The sequence below is a fragment of the Heliangelus exortis genome, chromosome 25 (assembly GCF_036169615.1).
Source record: "Heliangelus exortis chromosome 25, bHelExo1.hap1, whole genome shotgun sequence".
Classification (NCBI taxonomy): Eukaryota; Metazoa; Chordata; class Aves; order Apodiformes; family Trochilidae; genus Heliangelus; species Heliangelus exortis.
Genome location: NC_092446.1, coordinates 2,360,407 through 2,368,310, shown reverse-complemented (window position 1 = coordinate 2,368,310; position 7,904 = coordinate 2,360,407). Strand labels below are relative to the sequence as shown.

The 7,904-nt window shown below is 58.9% G+C and overlaps 1 protein-coding gene and 1 long non-coding RNA gene across 3 annotated transcripts in view; one reads left to right on the top strand and one right to left on the bottom strand.

Moving 5' to 3' along the window:
- Positions 1-7,904, top strand: part of CDK18 (cyclin dependent kinase 18) — a 193,794-nt gene that overhangs the window by 53,101 nt on the left and 132,789 nt on the right. The window lies entirely within an intron of this gene.
- On the bottom strand, positions 2,858-4,538 carry LOC139807552 (uncharacterized). Of its 2 annotated transcripts, XR_011730607.1 has the most exons (3): positions 4,351-4,538; positions 3,851-4,102; positions 2,858-3,185 (listed from the first exon to the last, which is right to left on the bottom strand). It is a non-coding gene; the product is annotated as an uncharacterized lncRNA (long non-coding RNA). The 2 variants fall into 2 exon arrangements; XR_011730606.1 differs by having other exon boundaries at positions 2,858-4,102.

Sequence of the window (7,904 nt, the reverse complement as noted above, 5' to 3'; positions counted from 1 at the left end):
AAGGACCGGGGATGGGCGGGAGCCCCGGAGCTCCCTCCCTAAGTGGCGGGGGGGAGCGGGGTGGGGCCCCCCACCCAAATTAGTGCTTTAAGGCCCGGCTGCATCACCCGGCCTGCCCGGGGGTGTGGAGCAGCGAGGAGGGGCGGGGGATTGTGCCGGGATGCCTTATTTTGCTGGGAAAGGAGGAATTTCTGCTGCAGGCAGCGAGCACCTTGTTTTGGGGGGCTGCGAGCTCCCTTAGCAGCGGGAGGTGGGTGCAACAGGGTGCTCAGACGTGTAGAAGGTGCGTGCTGCAGCTCTGCATCAGCCACCGCTGTGTCCCCTGCAAAGCAGAAGAGGTTTTTGCGTGCAGACACGATGCAGGAGCGCTGTCACCTCCCCTCCCTCGGGAGAGCCACTGACCGGGGGTAAAGGAGCAGTTGGTGACACTTTGGGGCACTCACAACAAAACAATAATGTCCTGACACCGCTCAGACCCTGTCACCTCCTTGGCAGTGGCTGGAGGACCCCTGGTGCTGGCCCAGGGAGCAGAGCTCCGGGCAGCGGGAATTTGGGGACCTGTGTACCTCCTGGTCCTGGACCTGCCTGTCCCGCTGCCTGTGCTGTTCCCACTTCCACTCCATCCAGCCCTGGGGAGCAGCAGAACCTGCGGGCTCTCCCGCAGCCTCAGTCCCGGGCTCCCGCGGACGAGCAGCGTTAAAGCCGGGGCTGCCGGCATCTTCCCACAGGCGGCAAAGGGGAGAACGGGAGCCAGAAAATCCTGTGCACAAAGCCAGGGAGCTGCCGGTGACATTTGTGCCGGTGGCAGGGACAATTCCCGCACGGCATGTGCGAGTCGGGGCTCCCTGAGGACTCGCATTCCCTCCCGGGGGGTGGATAACAGCCCCCTTTGTGCGGGCAGCGGGAGGAGAGGTGAAGCTTTGACGTCAGCCCGGGAGGAATTCCTTAATGCCATTCAGGCCTCCCTCGCCCGAGTCGCTAATTGCATTTTATGTAATAAGTGCAGCTGGGCTCCCAATCCCCCTTTGAGTGCGGGATAAGGCAGAGCAGCCCGGGCCCGGGTGGCACAAAGAGCCAGTGTCACCAGGCACGGGGACCCTCATGGCCCTGAGGCTCAGCCACCCCTTCCTTGGCACCTTCTGGGTGCTGGCAGAAGCTGGTGCCCCCTGCTCTGGATAGGGGGGGACACACATACACTGGGGAAAAGCAGAGAGGCATCAAGGGTGTGGGGTGGGACCACTCTGGAGAGCTTCCAGCTGCTGCTTTCCCTCTGCTCCCCGTTTGGGGTTGGGTTGTAGTAGAGCAACTGCTCCCCCATGGTCACCCAAAGGGACTCCTGGGTGCCTGGGCCCTGTGGGGTGGGGTGAGGGCTGCTGGCCCCTTCCCTCTGCCTCCCGTGTGTGTGTGATTGCCTGTCACCACCACTGAGGGCTTGGAAGAGGTAATAATAAATTGCTTTGGTATCTAAGGGGTAATTGCACTTAATAGGGATGAACAAGGCAGTGATTTATCTCCCTAGTGTTATGCTGTCAGATTTCCAGCTGCATGAGCCACAGATGATAAAATAATGTATTGGCTGCCCTCTGCTCTGCTGGTGGATCTCCCAAAATATCCCTGCAGCATCCCTGTTGCTCTGAGGACCTCCCTGGGTGTCCAAGTAGAGTAGCACCATGAGGCTGCTCCCTCATGCAGGGACACAGAGGTCCTCACCTCCTTTCTGGGGTGCTGCTGGCACTGCCTCCACCCTGCTCACCCTGTGCAAACCCCAGAGCAGAGACCCTCACCCAGGCACCCACCCAGGACAGACACATCCCAGGTGTCCTGCAACCCCAGGGGTGCAACACAGAGAGGTAATTTTCTCAAAAAGGAGGAGGAAGGCGGCTTGGGGGGGTCGTTGGGGGGATGTTGTTGGCAGTCATCAATGGGAAAGACGGTGGAGACCCCAGACATCCCCTCCCCCCCGGCGGCGTGGCCAAGCTTAGGCCGTAAAAAGAAAGAGCTGGTACCAAGGATAACATGCTTTGCATTCCTGTGCTGTCTCCGGGGGAATTTCGACTGATCTACATGAAAAATACTCCCTGCCCCCGAGGTCAAAGTGTCTGGAGGAAAAATTACCCAGCGGAAAAGCTTAAAGCAGTGCAGAGCCACAGCCAGCAGCCGGATCGGATCTGCTCAGGTCTCACCTGGCACAGCAGTGGCCAGTGCCCATGCCACCGTGGCTAATGCCAGTGGCACCATCACTGCTGGCAATGCCACCATGGCTGGTGGCAGCAGGGTGCAGGAGGCTGCTGTTGTTACCCACCCTGCATCCTCCATCCTCACCAGGGCTGGGAGGCATCTGCCTGCCCTCACCTGCAGCTTTGCTTTGCTTCCCCGTGGCCAGGGACAACTCCCACCAGCCCAGGGTGCTCCAAGCTCCATCCACCCTTCAACACTGCCAGGGATGGGGCAGCCACAGCTTCTGGGGGCACCCTGGGCACCCTAATTGAGCAGAATTTCTTCCTATTACCTATATCTCCCTTCTTTCAGTTTACAACTCTTTGCCCCCATCCCTCTGCCACAGGTTGGTCTCAGGCCCTGCAGCAGCACAGGGGCTGCAGACCCCCATGCCCTGAACTCCCTACCCTGGCCACCCAGGCTCAAGCATATGGGGTGGAAAGCACCACCTAGAGCTTGTATGAACCCAGAAGCCAGGGAGGGAGAGCAGGGGGAAGTCCTGAGTTTCCCCCCTGTAGCCAGGAGAGCAGAGCCCGGGTGGATCTGGCTGCCGTTCTCCTCATGGCCAACCCAATAATTTAATTGCACGTTCAAAAAATAAATACTTGTCTGGGGTTGGGGGAAAGAAAGGCTTATGGAAGAAAATGAAGAGGAATTTAATTAAGGGCAGTGCCGGGAATGTCTCCACCACAATAAAGATAAGGAGGATCAATTGCTTCTTCCTTGGATCAAAGGGAAGGGCTGGAGGGGGGAAGCGGGGCTGTCGGGCGGCTACAAAGTGTGGGGAGGGGGGGGAAAGTACACGAGGGAAAGCAAAAGACAGTTAGATAAGATTAGGAAAATAATTGATTTTGTAGCTGCCCAAGGGCTGCCCAGACTCGCAAGTCGAATGTGGTGGAGGTTTCAGGGGGGTTCCTGGAGAGTTGGTGGTGGCTCTGCTGTCCCTGTGCCCCCGGGCTGGTGCTGTCCTGTGGAGGGCAGGGTGTTATGGACCGATGCAGGGCACAGAATCACCCAATCATGGGCTGGTTTGGGTTGGAAAGGACCTTAAAGATCACCCAGCCCCAGCCCCCTGCCATGGCAGGGACACCTCCCACCAGCCCAGGTTGTCCCATGCCCCATCCAACCCGGCTGCCCAGCCCAGCACTGTGAGGGAGCCTGTCCTGTGTCTCACACGGGAAGGGAGTGTGGGACCGCTGGGAGCTGCAGGGAAGGGAGGTTTTCCCAACCATCTGTTTGCCTGTGAATGCAAAGAAACACCCAGACGGGTTTCTTGAAAGGGCTGGACCTGGTGGGTCCCGAATTTGGGAGGCTGGTACCCAGCCAAGCAAGGCAGTCCTGCCGATCCGGTGAGGACGCGCTTTGCATCTTTAGGCACCCAAGTAACTGCGCGACTCCGGTTCCTTGGGGTGTGAAATGGGAAAGCCAATACCCAGCTACCCAAGAGACCTCCCGCGGCGTTGCCAGGGGGCCTGCTTCTTGTTCCGGGTATTTCCATAGGTTGGGACATCACCGCCACGTCAGGAAGGGGTTTGCATCCCGGCTGGGAACTCCCCGCAGCGGCACTGCCCGGCGTGCGAGCCGCCCTCAGCCCCGACCCCCCCGGGGAAAATCAGCTCCTGCCTCGCCTCACCTGCTTTTGCAAGAACCTGCACCCGGAGGAAGCGGTTCAGCCGGCTCCGGTGGGGAGGGCCGAGTTGGCATCCTGGCAAAGAGACAGCATCTGGGTGTGCCCAGGACCTGCCGAGCCCGCTGGCAGCCCCGACCTGCCGGGTGACACCAGCCCCGGCCCGGCCCGGCGGTGGAGACAGCGATGCCGGTTCCCTGGGTCCCTGCAGGAGAGAGATCCTCCTCTTCAGCTCACCCGGGCCTGCTCTGCATAGACCTGAAGTGGTTGAGAAGCCAGGAGAGGGAATTCAGTGCCCCATGGCAGCTGCCCCTGACCCCGTCTCTGCTCATCCCACCCCTGGGATGGGCTGTGCTCACCCCAAACCCCCCCGGATGGGCTGTACTCACCCCAAACCCCCGGGATAGGCTTTGTTCATCCCAAGCCCCCCCGGATGGGCTGTGCTCACCCCAAATCCCCAAGATGGGCTGTGCTCACCCCAAACCCCCAAGATGGGCTGTACTCACCCCAAACCTGAGCTGGGCTGAGCTGGGTGGGATGGCCTTGAAAAAGCTGAGAGTGTTTGTGTGATCCCCGATGGCAGCGTGGCTGTCCCATCCCAGCAGTTCATGGCAGGCAGGATGGGGTGTGTGACCCCCCCAAATGATGGGCAGGACAAGAGGTGGCTGGACTGTCCCTCAGCTGCAAAGCACAGCACCCCCCACTGTCCCCTCTGCTGCAGAGAGAAACAGTCCCAGGGCTGCAGAGCTGCTTGTAGGGATAGACCAGGACCAGAAGAGGCTCCAGGAAATCTGGGGAGGGACTTTTTGTAAGGTGAGGGAGTGATGGGATGAAGAGGGAATGATTTTAAACCCAAAGAGGGTATTGAGATTAGACATTAGGAAGAAATTTTTCATTGAGAGTGTGCTGAGCCCCAGCATGCCCAGAGAAGCTGTGGCTGCCCCATCCCTGGCAGTGTTGAAGGTTGGATGGGGCTTGGAGCACCCTGGGCTGGTGGGAGGTGTCCCTGACCATGGCAGGGGGGTGAGATGAGAGCATCTTGAAGGTCCCTTCCCACCCAGACCAGGCCGGGCTTCTGTGGTTCTGTGGTGGATGGGCAGAGCTCAGAGAAATCCCATGGGCTGCCTCCTCCAGCAGCCCGAGCAGCGTGGCTGCATCTTCAGGGGTTGCTGGGGCTTCAGGGTGGTGACAGCACTCAGCTGTGTCCCCAGCAGGGCATGGGGTCAGGGTTTGAAGTCTCAGATGCCATGGAGCCATTCCTTGTGCTCCAGGGAAACAGGATCAAAGTTTGCGGGTGCCGCTTGCTCCCCTTTTTCGGCTGCTCCAGGCTTCAGCAAAGTGCCATTGAAGATGGGAGGACTTTCATGTGGGGTTTTCTCTTCTTCAGATCTTCAAAGAAATCCAGCAATCAAACAGGTAGTAATGGAGGAACCTTAGAGGGGAAAAAAGAAAAAGGAAAAAAAAAAAAAAAGCAAAAAAAAAAAAGCCCTACTTTGAAAGCATCACATGCAAAAGAAACATCTCAACTTTGTTGTGTTAATTGTTCTGGCACTCAAAGTTATGACAAAATGTCTTAGAAATATTGTTGGCTCAGGGCCCGTGGTGCATCAGACAGACACAAAAAATGCTCAAGCAGAAAGAAAATGAGGGGAAAAAAAAAAAAAACCAACAAAAGGAGATTTCCACAGGAAGGAAGAGTGGCGAGACGCAGTCACAGCCCTCAAGGAGGTGACAGCAGGGCAAGAAAACCCCAGAGCACCTGGGATGCCCACCCACATTTCCTTGAGCCACCCAGGGCATGGTGAGGAGTGGCTGCTACCAGGAGGTGGCTGTGGCCCTGCCACCACCTCCTTCCCACCCGTGTGAGGATGGCTCTTGCACGCACGGGTGGTGATGCCACTGCACCCTGCGCTGCTCACACCCACCCTTAAGTTGGGTGCAAGTGGCTTCAGGTTATCCCTGGGGGTCCCAGGCATGCATCCCACCCTTGGGAAGGATCACGCCTCCCTTCCCCCTGGAGCCTGCTCCACTCTGAGCCCCAAATATGGGCTGGGTGGATCCGGGCTCCCCAGCACAAGCTGGGACAGGAGTGGGTGCCGCGGGGTGACTCAGAGCCCCGATGGATCCCTCTGCTGGGAAACCTGCCCCAGCTGGGGAGTGGTGCAGGATCTGCTGCCTTCCCCTCCTCCAGCCAGCTCAGCCCTAAAATGCCCTTTTCTCCCCTTTCTCAGGGCACCAGGGCTGCTCCTGAATGTTGCAGGGGGATGGGGCTCCCCAAAATGAGTCAGGTTTTGGGGCTGGGTTGATGCAGGGTGCAGCATGCCCCGGGTGCAAGTGACCCACCAAGACACAGCCATGCCAACCCCAAACTGAAAAACGTATGGAAATGCTCTGTTTTCATGCCTGAAAATCCCCTTACCCACTCTTTGGCAATGTCACAGCTTCAATCCCTGGGGTGCAGCCTGTGGGGACACCCCAGCTGCCCCCAGTATGAAACCAGCACCCCAAGGAACAGCAAGAAGGGACCAGGCTGTCCCCAAACCCCCTCAGGACAGTGATAAGGGAAACTTGCACCAACCAGGCTGGAATAAATCTGCAGGGCTGTGCTCTGAGCACTCCAGCATCACCACATCATCCTGAACAGTTCATTTTTGGGTGGTTCTCCCCATTTCCCAAGCCAGCCTGGCAGGAGAACAGCTCCAATCCCCCAGCTTGCACTGGCAACAAAGGCAGCAAGCAGGTCGGCCAGGAAGTCACATCCCCAACCCCCCTAAAAAAAAAAAGAAAATTAAAATGGCATTTTCTCAGCAAAATGCCACTGAGGTCACTTTCACCCCTTCCAAACACCCACGGAGGGGAAGGGGGCAGTGGGGTTGAGCTAAGCAGCTCCCGGGAGCTTGGGAGGTGGGCGGGAAGCAGAGGGTTTGGGAATCCTCGGGATGAAAGGGCTGAATAAAAGAGCTGCAAATAACAGTGGTGGCCTGAAAGGGGGGGGGAAGAGGGGGCTCAGCCCCCGGCTGCGGGGGGGCAGCTGCTGCTTTGGGGGAGGGAGGGGGGGAAAAGAGGCAGCGGAAATCGGGGCTGGGATGAAAGGAGCGTTTCCAAGGGCTGGTGGGGGAATGCCAGGAGCATGGACAGAGCAGGGGGGGTGGAAAAGGCTCTGCCGCCCCTTCCCACCGCCTCCGAGGTGTCTGGGGGCTGCGCTGCCTCTTTCAGCCCCTCACCCAGCCCTAAGGGGCTTTCTCACCCTTGCACATCCCTGTGGTCCTGGACAGGACGGGCAGAGGCTCCACCTGAGCAAGACCCTGCCCCTGAACCCCTGCAAACCCCAGGTGCCACCAGGCAGGACAGGGATGATGAGGGGGTCAGTGGGTGCCTCGCACCCATAGGGTGCCCACCCAGAGCTGCCAGAGCTCAGCTCCAGCTCCAAAATCATCAGGAGCGAGTGTTTGCCTGCAAATCATTAACAAAGCTGGACTGCAACCCCCTGGGATGCTCCCCAAACCAAACTCTTCCCCAAAAAGAGGGGTTTGTTCCTCGGTGGCTGTCACAAACCTCAGCCCACCCTGACCCCCCCCCCCCCCACCTTGGGATGCTCCGTATCTCCCTCCCCATGGGTGCTGCATTCCCTCAGCTCACCTCGGCAGCCCCAGGACTTTGCCCTGGCTGAGCTGGATGCCCTCGGAGCAGCTCCAAGAGCTCCAGAACTTCCTAATGGGGCGGGAAGCATGCGGGGAATGCGCGGCGGGGGGCAGAGCCTGCGTGACCCCCCACGGCTCGGGTCGGGGGGAGGGGGGGTCCGAGGTGAGGGGCAGCATTCCGGGCACACAGCCCTGCCCCACATGGCTCAGCCTCTCCACGGTGGGACAGAGGAGACCTGAAACATCTATTAACCCAAAGGGAAATGGTTACAGGGCTTTCTGGACCAATAAAACCGGATTTAATGCCCCAGCAGGAGAGGAAAAGGGAAACGGGGGAAGGGGATGGAAAGGAGGAAGGTTGAGCTCCAGCAGCATCAGTGCTGAAGCCCTGGAGGGACCAGAGGTGTTAAACCCCACAG